This window comes from Panthera leo, chromosome A1 (genome assembly GCF_018350215.1).
Source record: "Panthera leo isolate Ple1 chromosome A1, P.leo_Ple1_pat1.1, whole genome shotgun sequence".
NCBI classification, from domain to species: domain Eukaryota; kingdom Metazoa; phylum Chordata; class Mammalia; order Carnivora; family Felidae; genus Panthera; species Panthera leo.
In genome coordinates this window covers 97,294,640-97,309,749 of record NC_056679.1, presented here as the reverse complement: position 1 = coordinate 97,309,749, position 15,110 = coordinate 97,294,640, and the positions used below count along the sequence as shown (strand labels likewise).

The 15,110-nt window shown below is 41.9% G+C and overlaps 1 protein-coding gene across 2 annotated transcripts in view; it reads left to right on the top strand.

Annotated features, from left to right (window-relative positions):
* DTWD2 (DTW domain containing 2) overlaps positions 1 to 15,110 on the top strand; it is a 379,651-nt gene that overhangs the window by 153,786 nt on the left and 210,755 nt on the right. Inside the window, exons 9-10 of one of the 2 annotated variants that reach the window (XR_006200967.1) lie at positions 10,654 to 10,772; positions 12,602 to 12,733. The gene's annotated coding sequence lies outside the window, so the exon portion shown is untranslated. The remainder of the gene's footprint in view (positions 1 to 10,653; positions 10,773 to 12,601; positions 12,734 to 15,110) is intronic. The other variant, XR_006200970.1, reaches the window with a different exon arrangement.

The following is a 15,110-nucleotide window of genomic DNA, read 5'->3' as shown; positions in this document are numbered from 1 at the left end:
TTTCATCTTCTCAGTTCTCGAAAGTAAGGGTTGCGTGAAATCAAGCAGATTCGGCAGAATCTTCTGATGTCATCATATTTGGTCACCAGTCATCCTTTAAAGAGGAGTTGGCACAGAGCAGCCTGTGGACCAGATCTGGCCCTCCGCTTGTTTTGGTAGATAAAGTTTTGTTGGAACAGTCATGCTCATTTGCTTACACTTTCTTAATGCTTTTGCTTTATAATTGCAGGTAAGTAGTTGCTACAGAGACTTTATGACCTACAGAGCTTAAGATATTATGCTTTATGGACTGTGTGGTCCTTTTTAGAAAAAGTTTACTGACCTTTGCTCTAGAGTAGGACTTTTCAGACTCTCTGATGAAGGAATTTTCTTTTTTTTAATCCATCATGATGGGGGGTTCTGCTATCCATGACTGGTGGCACACTGTGCCTTACACAGCTCACCACACAAATGCTGAAGCCCTACACTGGTCCATTGCCTTTGAAGGACATGAGTCCATCACTCATGTGCTTGGATATGGCCAGAGTGTCACATGTATTTGAATGCTTTAAGTGCTGACACCCACAGTCTGTATTTATCTATAGTGGACTGGGGACAGGCAGGCTGCAGACCAGCAGCTTGCTTCTAGGGCAGTGCTGCTCAAAGTGCGTCAAAGTGAGTGATTAATTCAGTAAATCTGGGCTGGAACTTGTCATTCACAATTTCTAACAAGCATGAAGATGATGTTTATGCTACTGCTCTGTGACTCTACTTGAAGTGGCACTGTTCTAGAGGAATTTCTACAGGGGTGAGTGGTGTTGGCTTTGAGTCCCACTTGACTGATGAGGACTATGTTACATAAAGAAGCGAGGCAGTTTGCACTGGGCAACCAAGAATGAAATGCAGATGCCATTAACCAAGGGATGCCTAAAAATGGAGATACCGTCATCCTACCCCCTACTTATTTTCACCTGGAAATTACCTTTCCTAGTACTGACAGCACGCTTGCTTGCAACTTAGCTGAAACCAAATCAGTAGTGATATTGATGATAGGCTGTTAAACAAGTATGGAACACAAGAGAAATGCAAATTGCTCTTACCTCCCCCCCCCCTTCATTTCCTTCCTCCTCTTGTGTTATTATGTGTTGTTTGGAGAGTCTCCAAATCTTTGGACCTGGAAGACATTGGGAGAGAATATATCAAGCAGGAAATGGAATTCTTTTTTACATTCTTGTAACATTAACACGTGAAAAATATACTTAAGAGATCAGGCGAATGCCTTTCTGTGTCATTTGGGGGCACTGTCGTAGCCACATATGCCAGGTTTTGGATTTGCATTGAGATTTATGTCATGAGAGCTGAATTTTGCCCCTTTTCTGGCCTCCCTTAGCTGTTGTTTATCAGGAGCTTTTTGTGTATTTCAACTGCTGCTGCTTATTAGTTTAAACGATACGGGCCACTGAGAAGAACAGAAAAAGAGGCTAATAAGGGGAGCTTAACTTCCCTGATTGCTTACCATGAAAAGTTTATTCAGGAGCCAAATCTCCTTTTAAAAGATTCCCTCCATATAGTATGTTAAAAATGCTGTTGTTGTGTGCTCAACTGTACAGCCACTACCCTTTTGCTTTTGTATCTATACTTTGGCTGCACAGCTTTCCTTTTCAGAAAGGCTTCCATTGGAATGAATTCATAATGCATCAAATAAAAATCATAGCCATGTTTTCTTCTAAGATAAAGTTAGCAACCTGGGGCAAAGTCATTTTTATCAAATTCTTTGATAGGAGTCCTTTCTTCTTTTTATAGTACCTTGGCCTCTCTCATGTTTTCTTTTTAATAGTTTGCCAGAGATAATATCAAAACCATGACGACTCTTTGCTGGTAATTTGGCCAATGTTGGAGTAATGTCACAATGGTATTTGAAAAGAGGGATTCTAAGCCACCAACAGAGCCCAACGGTGTTGTTTGTGGTGTTTTGTTTGTTGAACAAGTCCCTTGAGGTGGTAGCGATCAAAATATAAGCATCTTTGTTGCTTATGATCTCAGGGCATCTCATCCTTGGGAATTCCAGAAAACTGTCCCAATGAAAGAGATCTCCATAGGTTGAGATTTTAAATTAACCAAGGAGAGAAAGAAGGCATCCCCAATTCGACATATGCAGGTTTTTCTCCTTTCCAGACACAGAACGTGATTGTTCATCTCCTTGTGCATTTGCTGTGAGTTGCAGGGCCATTCCCCCAGGCTTCCTGTATACATTCCATTCTGTTCCTCTTCCTCCTGCCTGTCCTCCAGTTCAGGTGCTTTTCATCATCTTGTGCCTTGACTTCTGCCATAGCTCCCGAGTGAGCCACCTGACTTAAGTCCTATTCTTCCCCTGTCCTCTTACCACCTGTCTGAAGCTCAAATCCCCTCTGTCATTCTCTTTCTGAGACTTGCCATCACTAAAGAGATGATGTCCCTTCGCCTGTGCATGTTCTACCAGACGCTCCATTATCAGCCTCCCATACTTCTCCTTTCCTCCCTCCCACCACTTGCTGCCCTGCACTGTACCTCATGCTCCGGTAATATGGGACTATGTGTAGTTTTCACAATGTCATCTGTTTTGTACCTTGAACCTTTGAGCATGAGCCCCCTCTTCCTGTAAGAGTGGCATCGGTTTTCAACCAGAGGCGATTTCACCTTCCTGGGAGATAGTTGGCAATGTCTGGAGACATTTGGAGGTGTTATATCTTGGCGAAGGGTGCTACTGTCATGTAGTGGGTAGTGGCCAGGGATGCATGAACGGCCTCCTCCAACAAAGAATTAATCTGGCTTAAATGTCAGTAGTACCAAGGCTGAGAAGCTTTGCTCTACCTGTACATTTCCAGCAGGATTGTTTCGGCTTTCCAATCATGATGTAGGGGAGACCATCTCTTCTGTAGCAAATTGTTCTGAACCTTCCTTTCTTGGTCTTGGTGAAGTGTCCCTTCTCTGTATTATGAAAATGTTCTTTATGTATACCTCTGCCATCACCATACAAGTCATATATTATTTTTACGTTACGTTATGTTATGTTATGTTATGTTATGTTATGTTATGTTATGTTATGTTATGTTAATAATGGTATTACAGATACAACCACCAGGCTTCCAGTTGTCCCAGAATAATGACTAAATCTCACACTTTTGGTTCAGAGCAAAGCCAATAGGTGGTTCAGCTACCTCCCCTCGGGTGTGAGATAGAAACAAATACAGAAACCAGCTCTACCCCAAGGAAAAGACAAGCTCTCCCTCTGTTCCCTTTCTGCGGAGGAGATGCTTTCTTTTTGCCAGGCCAAGTGGTGGTTCCAGAAGAATTCTTGTCTTAAAAAAAAGGGGGAAATACAAAAAGGGTGACTTTCACTTTTATTCCCTTTTTGGATGTCTGCTTTTCCAGAGAACTGGGGACAATCGGATGGGGCCAGTTCGCTTTCTACGAGCGGACCATTTTGGAGACACCACCTGTCCACACCAGCCAGCAGTAGTGTGTATACAATGAGGGAGAACAGCAGGAAGGTGACCCGGCCCAGTTAAGAGGGTATTTTTTGTTGTTGTTGTTCTTTTTCTTACCACCTCAGCCCTACCCTGACAGGGAAGGAAGCAGCAGTGGGTATATGAGGGGGAAAGAGGAAATGTAAAAGACCACGCGGCCCCCATCCATCCGTGTCAGGTCAGTCAAGTCAAAGCTGTGGCATGTGCTTGGGATGGGGGTGGGTTAGATAGAAGAGACTGGAATCAATGCAATATTAAAATTTTAGACTAAATAGGGCTGAGCTTTATAGACCCAAAGGATACTGTTTGTATTAAGTCAGAATGTCTGAAAACTTATGGATTTAGGTCAAGATAATATAAAGGAAGACATTACTTACATAAGACATCTGGGAATAGTTACTGGCAAAAAAAAAAAAAATCAGGTTTATGTCGTAATGAGTTGATATTCCACAATAAGCCAGTGTGTGTGTGTGTGTGTGTGTGTGTGTGTGTGTGTGTATGTGTGTGTGTATGTGTGTGTGTGTGTGTGTGTATGTATGTATGATAAAAATTTCAAACAGTACAGAAAGAGATAAGAATTATGTAATAATGAGATAATCTGGTTTTCAACACAACATGGGGTAGGGGGTAACCTTGGGTTCTTTATTCTTCTCATGGGCCTGTCTTTAGTACAGTTGGGTGAGTTGTGAAATTTCGGGGGCACCTGCATTGTGGGAGACTCTGTTACTTCAGAAAGCCTCCTGCACGCCTGAGGTGTGAGGCGATAGAGAGGTCAGCACCAATGACTTTCTCCACTGGAGCTCAGAAAGAAAGCAGCCAAAGCAACTTGCCTATTCTAGCCATTGCCCCACCATCTCCATCAGACTTAGGTGATGCATTCTAATATCAATATATAAGCCTTTTTTTTTTTTTTTTTTTTTTTTTGAGGGGTTGAGTATTCTAAGAAAGACTGTAAAGGTCAAAGTTCTAGTTAACTCAAATGCTGTCTTGTCCTCCTCAAGGGAAGGCATTTCAAGTTATGACCTATGTATCCTGCCTCTACCCCTGACCAGTTTCATATTGCACCACATTGTGCTCATACGTGCTCTATCATGCAGCCCTTTCTCTGGGTTCCTTGGTCTAAGAGGACAACTCCTTTCTATGGGAGATGTCTCTCCCTGAATTCCTTTTGGCTTCCTGCAATTTGAGAAATGTCTTAGACTGCATCCTTATTTTAATTCTTTTTAATTTTATTTATTTTGAGAGAGAGCATGAGTGGGGGAGAGGCAGAGAGAGAGAAAGAGAGAGAGAGAGAGAGAGAGAGAGAGAGAATCCCAAGCAGGCCCCATGCTGACAGCTCCATGCTGACCAATGCTGGGCTTAACCCCATGAATCGAGAGGTTATAACCTAAGCCAAAGCTGACGCTTAACTGACTGAGCCACCCAGGTGCCCCAGACTGCATCCTTTTGAGCATTACCCTTATTCGCTGCCCTTCACACAGGCTCAGGAGGAAGAGGCTGTGTCCTTCCTGCTCTGTAGGACTGGTGACCTACCTCATTTGCTGAGCCTAGTATAGAGTGATAATGTGGGAGCTCTTGTTGAAAAAACTACCAGGATTTTCCAGATGGTGACGAAGAGCACTAAACCAAACACAGGGACCCTTCTGAGCACAGGGTACCTGTATGACTGGGCCTTACACCTCTGGGAGAGCAAGAGCCCAGTTGATGCCTTTACTGGGTCACCTATAGAGGGAGCATGGTTTTCATAACCATTAATTAACTTTCCTCAGTGATAATAATGTAGTCATGTATATCTCCAGGGAGGAACATTTCCCTGCTGGCATGACTCTGACTTTCCCCTCCAGAATGATACATGACCCACAATGAGTCCCCCCAAGATTTGAATCTTTACCGCCTGCCTGGGCCTGATAGCATCCCTATGGGAGAAACCCACACACTGGCTTTTCATGCTTCTTCCTTGTCCAAGGAATGGTCCTGGTGCCATTTGATTTATTTTGATTCATTCTACCTCTGACAGAAGAAGGGGAGGAGAGAGTTTCTATTCCTTGTCTTTTTCTATGTGTGCTAAAATATACATCACATAGAATTAACCATCTTTACTATTTTTAAGTGCAGAGTTCAGTGGCGCAAAGTATATTTATACTCTTGTGCAACAGCACCACTACTTATCTCCAGAACTTTTTCATCATCCCACATCTAATCTGTTTTATTGCATCTATAACCCTGGAGCAGAAGCCCCATGAAAGCTGAGAACAGGACTTTCTCATTTTTGAATTTCTATGGCCTTTCATAAAGTATACACTCCATATGCTTATTAACCTGCATTTACATTCAACAGAGGGAAAGAGAAAAGAAAGCTGGTGTTGTATTACCCATGGCAGTGAAAGGAAGCCAGTGATACAGTTAGGAGTGTTGGCTTCTGTTATCGATGCCACCCTTCCCTTTCCCAGGAAATAATGAGAATAGAGTTGTTTTCTTCATATATAAGTTGTTATGGCCTTTGTGATGTCCTGCTGGCTTCTAATTAAAGAGAATTCAGGAATTTCTAGTAAACTGAGTGATATGCCCCTAAATATCTAACACTGTGTCTTAAATCCTTGCACAGGGAAAAACGAAAGAAAAAACACAACCAACCCAGGGGATAATTAACAGCTAAGCTTATACCTGTGTCTCTTCCTGGATTCTTTCATGGGTCTGATCTTTTTTCAAATGAACAAGAATTCTGTTCTGCCTAAGTTGTTGTTGTTGTTGTTGTTGTTGATGATGATGATGAATGTGACGAGACAACTTTTTATTTGTTTGAAGACCATTTGGTCAAATATGTCTAAAATATAAGTTTAGGAACAAAAGGGCTCAGTCCAATTAGCTTCCCCCTCTTAAAAGATCACCTCCAGGAGTTGGTAAGTATTTTTATATGATTCTTTGAAGTTCAGAGGCTGGAGAGACGGCTAGCAAATTAGTAAGACCAGATGCTGAAGAAATTTTCTAATGAGAGGAAAATGGTCAGAGGGTTCTCATAGTCCTGGCTTAAAATAAGTAGTTTGAAATAAAAAGTGAAAAGATACAAAGCAAATATAGAAAGGGAGGAATGTTTTGATTGCCAAATGGAGGCATGCCCCCTAAAATTACCCCTTTATGATACCTTTATGCTGATATTCACCAAAATAAAGCTGCCTACTGGGTTTTGAAGCATGATCGCTCTGATCACGAGGCGCCTGGGTGGCTCAGTCGGTTAAGTGACCAACTTCGGCTTAGGTCATGATCTCATCTCACAGTTCATGAGTTCAAGCCCTGCGTCAGGCTCTCTGCTGACAGCTCAGAGCCTGGAGCCTGCTTCGGATTCTGTGTCTCCCTCTCTCTCTGCCCCTCCCCGCTCATTCTCTCTCTCTCTCTCTCTCTCTCTCTCAAAATAAATAAAACATTAACAAAATTAAAAAAGTAAGATTTCTCTGATTACTACTGGGATCTCTATCTCCTGGGAGCATTTTTGGATGTTAGAAAAGACTGCGGGGACGTATTATAGTCGGCCTAGGGAAGGATTCTAGTGGGACTGTTGTGGAGGCAGGCTGCATTTCTCCTCTTCCTCATAAGAGGAATCATTATTACCTGTTGGTCACTTTTCTTGAGAGCCCCCATTATGCCTGGAAATTTATCTTAGTTTTCAGAAGTGTGGGGAAAAAATGGAGAGCCACTTGTGTATAAGAATCCCATTGTTGGAGTCAGCAGCTAATCAGCATCATATATATGATGCTTATTCAGGACTGTCTCCACATCTTGCCCTGAGTGGCACCCCTTGTATTTTGTTCTCAATCTTAGCTCTGTTAGAGAAAGATTTGTAATCATGCAAGTATGTGCATTCGGAATGTAGCTCTCGGAGCGCCTGGATGGCTCAGTCGGTTGAGTGTCTGACTTCGGCTCAGGTCATGACCTCATGGTTTGTGGATCTGAGCCCCACGTCGGGCTCTATGCTGATGGCTCGGAGCCAGGAGCCTGCTTCGGATTCTGTGTCTCCCTCTGTCTCTACCCCTCCCTTCTTCACACTCTGTTTCCCTCCCAAAAATAAACAAAACATGAAAAACAATTAAAAAAAGGAATTTAGCTCTCGTATTGGTTAGAGTAACAGCTGCGGAAACAAATAAGCTGCAGAATTTTGGCCACTTAACACTTGTCCATTGGTAATTTGGGGGCCCAGACTTCTCTTGTCTTGTGGCCCTACCATCTCCTAGGGTTTCAAACTCTTTGCTTAAAGCCAGTGGAAGGGGGAAGCCTATATGGCAAGGCACACGTACTTCTTACCTAAGTTGTCTCGAGATAACACTAAGATGTGATCTTCCAAGTTATGAAGGATAATGTAAATAATTAGATTTGTGTGGCATTCTTCAAACTCAAAACTACTAAGATACTTTCTTGTTTACCAACTTAAGACAAAAAATTCTAACAAATTTAAGGAGAAGTTTAGCCTTTCTGAATTAATGTAAGTAAAATGGGTTAGCATCTGTTTCTTTGCTGGTGTATCATTCAAGTGCAAAAAGTACTCATGTTCAAAAACAAAGCCTGGAAAAAAATATCTGTCTGTAAATTGATTGAGCTTATATGCTTCAAGGGGTTTGTCAATCAGAACCAATTGTAATACATGTTATCATAAAAATGAAACAGCCCGGAGTTTGTCACTATCCTCATTATTCATAATATGTTCTTATTCTCAGGGTAATCGCTGATCAAATCCTTAAAAATTAATTTTGTAGTGTGCCCTCAAAAGATCTCACTCTCCATGCTTTTATTGTAGATAGTACAAAAATTGACCAGAAACATTTAGTCCTATCTCCCAGAAATGTTTCTTCTTTTTCCCTTTTTCCGTGAAAGCCATCTGCTATGAGCTGAAGATGAGGAAATCAAATTCTTGGAAGGAATAGCAAGAGAATGGGTATCAGAAACACTTGACTGTTGATATACAGGGACTACATTAATGGGTACCGCTATACTGTATGGGTTGTGTCACAGGATTTATGGGTACCTGTGACTGAGTCAGGACTTCTGGTATGATTTGGGTCCTGAAGCAGAAGACAGAGCCCAAGACCATCAGAACCCAGGCGTTTTATCACTGGGCAGGTGTAAACGAATCTTCTCTAATTATTACTCCCACTTTACAGCTAAGGAGACTGAGGCTCAGACTGTCTAAGGAACTTGCAAAAGTCACTGATTATTGAAGCAGAACTGTGGAGTAGAGGACTTCAGTATGTCTGATGGCAGTTTTTGTTTGTTGTTTGTCTTTTAATTAGTGGCAAGCCCAGAAGGAACAAAGACTAATGGATGATTCCTGAGGGACTGGAAAGGGCTTCATTAAGGGGAACGCTTTGGCATCTGGAAGTGGATTTGAGGTTCCTGAAAAGCAGCTGAGCATTCAGAGACCTGGGCTGTAGGTAGAGAAGGCCTAACTGGGCTTTGTCTTTTAGTGTCAAGGGTAGTGAGAGTGTGAAACGGGCTAGGGAAGGGGGTTTTCTTTCCCTGCCTGCATACTTCCGAGAGCATCCAGGCTCCTAGGCAGTCTGATTCTCCTTCACGTGAACTTGGGACGTTAGTTCTGTGGTTCTTTCTTTTGACTACAAAGGAAGGCATGCTCTGTCTCATTATTAGTGTGATCTTTTTTTTTTTTTTTCTTCAGTTTATTTTTAGAGAGAGAAAGAGAGAGATAGTGCTGGGGGGGTGGGGCAGAGAGAGAGAGGGAGACACAGAATCTGAAGCAGGCTCCAGGCTCTGAGCTGTCAACACAGAGCCAAATGTGGGGCTCGAGCTCACAAACCACGAGACCATGATCTGAGCCAAAGTCGGATGCTTAACTGACTGAGCCACCCAGGTGCCCCATTATTAGTGTGTTCCTAAAGCCAGTGTAGTTGTTTTGAGACTATTCTTTTCTTAAAGCCAAAGTAGTTGTTTTGAGACTACTCTTTTAAATATTTTCATTAACTTTTATAATATTAGCAATAAACGATTTGTAAGAAATGAAAATCCTTTCTACTTCAAATAAACCATTTATTGTAAATGATAATTTTTCTTGCTGTTAGCTTAAAGAAAATTAGTAAAATATTTTAGTTTTAGAGAACACGTGAAATCAGTTAAGAGGTAACTATGTTTTTCTTTTCCACAAAATGGTTAGATTCTTACTTTTTATCTCCCACAGTAGACTCTCCACTAGGTTTTACGTTCCTTGTTTCCATAGGAATCATCAGCAAACATTGCTGTATCTATGTGTGTACATTTTTATTTCTATATCTGTATCTGTGATGATCATTATATTTTTATTTTTGTTAAAAAATTATTAACGTTTATTTATTTTTGTGAGAGAGAGGGAGAAAGAGCATGAGCAGGGGAGGGGCAGGGAGAGAGGGAGACACAGAATCTGAAGCAGGCTCCAGGCTCTGAGCTGTCAGTACAGAGCCTGACGTGGGACTCGAACCCTTGAACCAGGAGATCATGACCTGAGCTGAAGTTAGACACTTAACTGACTGAGCCACCCAGTTGCTATTTTTAAATTAACTTCCATGTGACACTTTTTGTTCTATTATTGACTTATTGATTATTTGTACCTTCATTCCACAAACAGGACTTAAGATGGCTAGAACCTACTTATCTGGTAATATATGATCATAAAGGAGAAAGTTGGGGAAAAGAGAAAAACACGAATAAATTGAGAAGATGAAGTCAGGGGTAATGTCTTACCCAAATATATGCCACAGGTGCTGAAGCACGTGTGCACCTTGCCGTAGGTGGGCTACAAACTTAGTCCCCATTTCTAACAATTGATTTAAATGTTACAGAACCTACTGTGATCCTAAGACACAAAGTAGCAAGTTAAGGGAGGCACAGCTGTCCTTAGCACTGAGGTCACAAAGTACACAAACCATGAACATTTGTCCAACACTCACTATGTGATTACACAGAATGCAGAGATGGCTTCTGACCGAAAGGACCTTCTCGGGACACAATATCACATCCAATAGTTGGGAATTTAAAGCTGGCCCCTCAGTGGATGCTCCACCCTGCCTGGTATCTTTGCTGTGTGTGTTTCTCCTCAGTCTCCCAGTCCTTACGATGACTTTCTAAAAACCCCCTCTACTCTCTTCAAATTCCCTAATCCTTTTTATTCATCTCTTACCTTCCCCTGTCTCAGAAAATGACCTACTGCAGAGACAAAACGGAAGCCATCAGCTGGGAACCGAGTCTTTCCACTACCGCTGCAAGGGGCCTTCCTCTCTTCTTGGCAGGTGCTAGTGGAGCCACTCCACCCTGGTAAGGATAATTCTCCCACTTAGGCTACCCCTTCTTTTGCTTCTCAAAAGCCTGTGCTCAACATGACTCATTCTCTCTTGTGTAGTCATCCTCTCTCTTTCATTAGCACTGAAATATGCCCAGACTCCTCAATCTTAAAAGCAAAACAAAATAAAAAAGCCTCCTGGATTCTGCATCTCTATCCTGGACCAAGTCACTCTCAGTGACCTCCCCATTTACAGCCAAAATTCCCAAAAGACACCCTGTGCTCACTGCTTCCTTCACCCTACGTCCTGATTATCCTTCGAGCCATTTCACTGTGATCTACGCTTATAAACTACGCTTATAAGATCACCAGTCACCTGAGTGGCACCAAATCCTATGAACATCCTTCAGCTTTGTGATTTCTTTAGTTTATTTTCCAAACAGTCTTCCTCTTTTTTTTTTTTTATGCATGAGGCAGAGTGCACTCTAGTGGCTCTCACAACTAAAGACCCTTACTGATACTCTAATGCCTCAACCCTGTCTTACACTTCTCTTCTCTTTGCTCTTCCTGGTCCATTCACACTCTTTTTTTTTTTTTCCCCCTTCCCTTTTCCAGTTCCTTAAGTAAGCTCTCTTATTTGCTACCACAGGGCCTTAGCACATGCTGTTTTGCCTGTCTGGAAATCTCTCCCTCTTTAGTTGAGAGTTTTAATTCTTTAGATTCAGACCAAATGCCCCTTCTTCTGAAGAGCCTTCCCTAGATCCCCTGACTTGATAAGAAACCCTGCTATAGATTCTCAAAGCTCAGCAGTGCAGTTTAATATTCTGATAGAGTATTGGCTAGCTTTTTGCCTGGCTTGGTGGTAGGATTTTAATTTTAATTCCAACCACATTCTGACATTCCAAAAACATATTTGATGGATTATTCAAGTAGGATGTGTGTGGCCATTGTTTAAACAGTGGGTAGAACATCCTTTCAAGTCAGAGTGTTTGTCCGGATGACTCACGGGCCTTCCAAGGCTGTCTGAGAACATCTCTGCCTATCGTCTTTATTATGATCATGACACTTGCCGAAAAACAACCAGGTCAGAGGTCCTGAGCCAACGCAGAGGGAGCCTACCTAGATGCTGCCATGGAAGGCCTTTACCTGAGTGATTCATGGTTGCTGCCTCTGGCTGTTGTCTATATGGCTGCAGGGAGATTTACTGGCAGGTCCTCCAATGCCTTAGAGTCAGGCTCTTCATCACAGTACACGCTTCCGTCCCCACCTTTTGTTTTTCATTATCCCTTGAGTTGCAAAGAGTCCTTGTTCTGGTGTGCTTGCTGTGTAGGTGTAGGAGGAAGAATACATACAAGTAATATTTTGTTCAGGATTTTGAAATAAATATTAATTTGACACTGTAACCCAGAGGAGGAGTGCAGGGGCAAAGGTACATTCTGCATTGTCCACATGGGAGAAACAGGTCAAGTTAGCAATAACTATGAAGACAGTTGTAGAACCCGGGCATGCTGACTTTAAATGTAGTTTTCTTTTCTCCCCTACCATCGATTTAAAAGTGTTTTAAACTCTTCATCATCTTCTTTTCATGTAAGTTCTTGTGTATGTTTACATTATTATCCATTTTCAACTCAGTGCAGCAAAGATCCATTGAGTGTTGGCTGTATTGAAGATTCTGGGGGGTATGCGACAAAAAATGGAAGTTCTTTATGCTTATAATTTGGTGGGAGTGGAGGTGGAGACAGGATAATGTCATGTACTCTGTGACTTTGGTGCCTCATGCCCACCCTGCATAGAATTGATCGGGATTGGTTTAAGTTTAGCTTGTCTAATATCCCATTCTTTAATTTTTATATATCTTGTGAAGATCTATTCACCTGTTGGACACCAAGTCAGATGACAAAAGAACTTACAAAAAGAAGATCCTGCTGACAAATGACTTTGTCTCTTTTCCTAATCTTGATCCAAAGGGAGGGACAGATGGCAACTGAGCGTCAAGGTGGGTCTGAAGGTTGGCAAAGTCGAAGAATTATTTATTAATATTTCAACTTTTCAATATTTCACTGTACAGTATTTCAATATTTAAATTACCCAGCTTGAGGACCTACTGAGAAAACTCTGAGCTTTGTTTTTCACTTCTGCCAACCCATCATGAAAGAGTAGAATGAGTGTTCACTCTCTGTGACATAATACACTGTTAATTGCCTTCCTCAATATACAACCTAGTCATGTGAGATAAAGACTACATTTTCTAGCTTCCATCATGAGTAGCCTGACAGTGTGACTATGTACTGGCCAATGAGATGTAATGGCAGATTATGGCCGCCTGACGGAATCTTAAAAGACACGTGGCAGGGCGCCTGGGTGGCTCAGACGGTTAAGTGGCTGACTTCGGCTCAGGTCATGATCTAACAGTTCGTGAGTTCAAGCCCCGTGTAGGGCTCTGTGCTGACAACTCGGAGCCTGGAGCCTGAAGCCTGCTTTGGATTCTGTGTCTCCCTCTCTCTATGCTCCTCTGCCTATCTCTATCTGTCTCTCTCAAAAACTAATAAAAATTTAAAAAAAAAACAAAAAAACAACACGTGGCACACCCCCTTTACCTACTTCTGTATGGTCAATGCGCGAACAGTTGCCTTAGGTCATGGGATGGCATTGAGACAGCTGGTGGAATGTTCATATAGAAGCCTCTGTACCAGATCGGGGGGCTATCACAAAATTTCCTTTAAGGGGGATAAAATAAAAATCAGTCTTTTGAAGGCCATTGTTATCTTGAGGTTTATGTCACAGTCTGCTGAACCCAATGCTAGCTGAATTCCTCCCACTCAGTCACCATTATGACCGTCCTAATGCCTGTATTTTTTATTTGTCCCCAGAGAAAGACAACCCAGATGTTTCTGTATGTCTATGCCCTGGGGTTTATCCATATATAAGCGCAAGCCATCAGACACTATTATGGCCAAACAGATACAAATAATTTTTTGTTTATTTGTGTGATGTGAAAGGAAAGGACTCAAGGGGAAAATGGAAGGAATTCTGGGATATTGGCTGGATACTTGAGCACTGGGAAGTGAGTTGGGGTTTATAGTTTCAGTTAGTAGTAGGGTTCTGATTTCACTGAAAAGCAATACATTTGTGGATACAGGATTTCTCATGGAGGTGGCCATGTGGATGCCCATGTAGACCAGACACTAGATGTTTTAGTCTTGAGAGCTTCAGTGAAGATCTCTGCGCCTGAGGTTGGAAGGAGAAGTATGGTGGTGCCATATCTTGTACCGCAGGTCGAGAGCGTCAGTGACCAAAATAGACTAGCATTCTTTTTTTTTTTTTTTTTTCTGGACACCATAGCTCTAGATTTCTTGTTTAAAAGAATGGAAGGGGAGGTAATCCAAGAAGGTGACTTTTTTGGATTTCTCAAAATGTTTGTTCTCCGGGGACATTGAGTCAGCTTTGATTCATTTTGGAACCCAAAGAAATGTTACGTTGCTTGCCCCTCATGGAATTATTCACACCATTAGTGTAGGATGGAATGTTCATGATCTCCTTTTCCTCTTTTCTCAAAGCCCACAAGATGTTTCTCCATTAAAAATGTACATCTCATTTCAACCTGCCAAGTATAAAGCATTTAGGGTAAACATGTACAGTAGGAGATTAATTACTTAATAAATTCAACACATAAATTGAACGTATGCTTTGTGCCAGGCACTGTTATAGGTCATTGGGATTCATCAGAGAGCAAAGACAAATCCCTGCCCTTCTTGGAGCTCACCTTCTATCTGGTGGACAGACAGCAAACACAATACATTGCTAAATAGAGAATGCTAGAGGGTGATTTAGTAGGCGTCTCAGAGTGAAGAGACACAACATACTTTTGTTTCCTGGCTGCTTTAAACCCAGAGAGAGGCGAATCTGTCTGTCTTAGTGAAAATGTACCAGATGAGAGAGTACAATCCAGAGCATTTTAAGAAAATGACCCTTTGTAAGCTTACATGGAGAATTCCTGGAATTGTCCAAAACAGTACCCTTAGGTATTACTGAAAATCCTGCCAAAAGTAGCAGGTTTGAGAAGCAGACATTTGATCCCAAACATTTTGCAGCTTATAAACAGAGCAGCACATTGACAAGAGGTAAAGACATTAAAAATACAACAGATGAATGAATTTCTTGCTTTCCCGAGGCTAAGGACAGTGGTGAACTTGGGGTGTTAGTGACGGTCTCCAAGGAGAGAGATTGATTTCTGTTGGCCTTTGAAATTTTCCCTGTTACAGCAAACTTCCTGAAATGTGTGCAGATTGAGAACACTTTCATCTGGTTAACTAAGAGTGATTATGCTGTGTATTGGCTTTTCTATCGGTCCTGGTCGGTTCAGAGTGAGGATG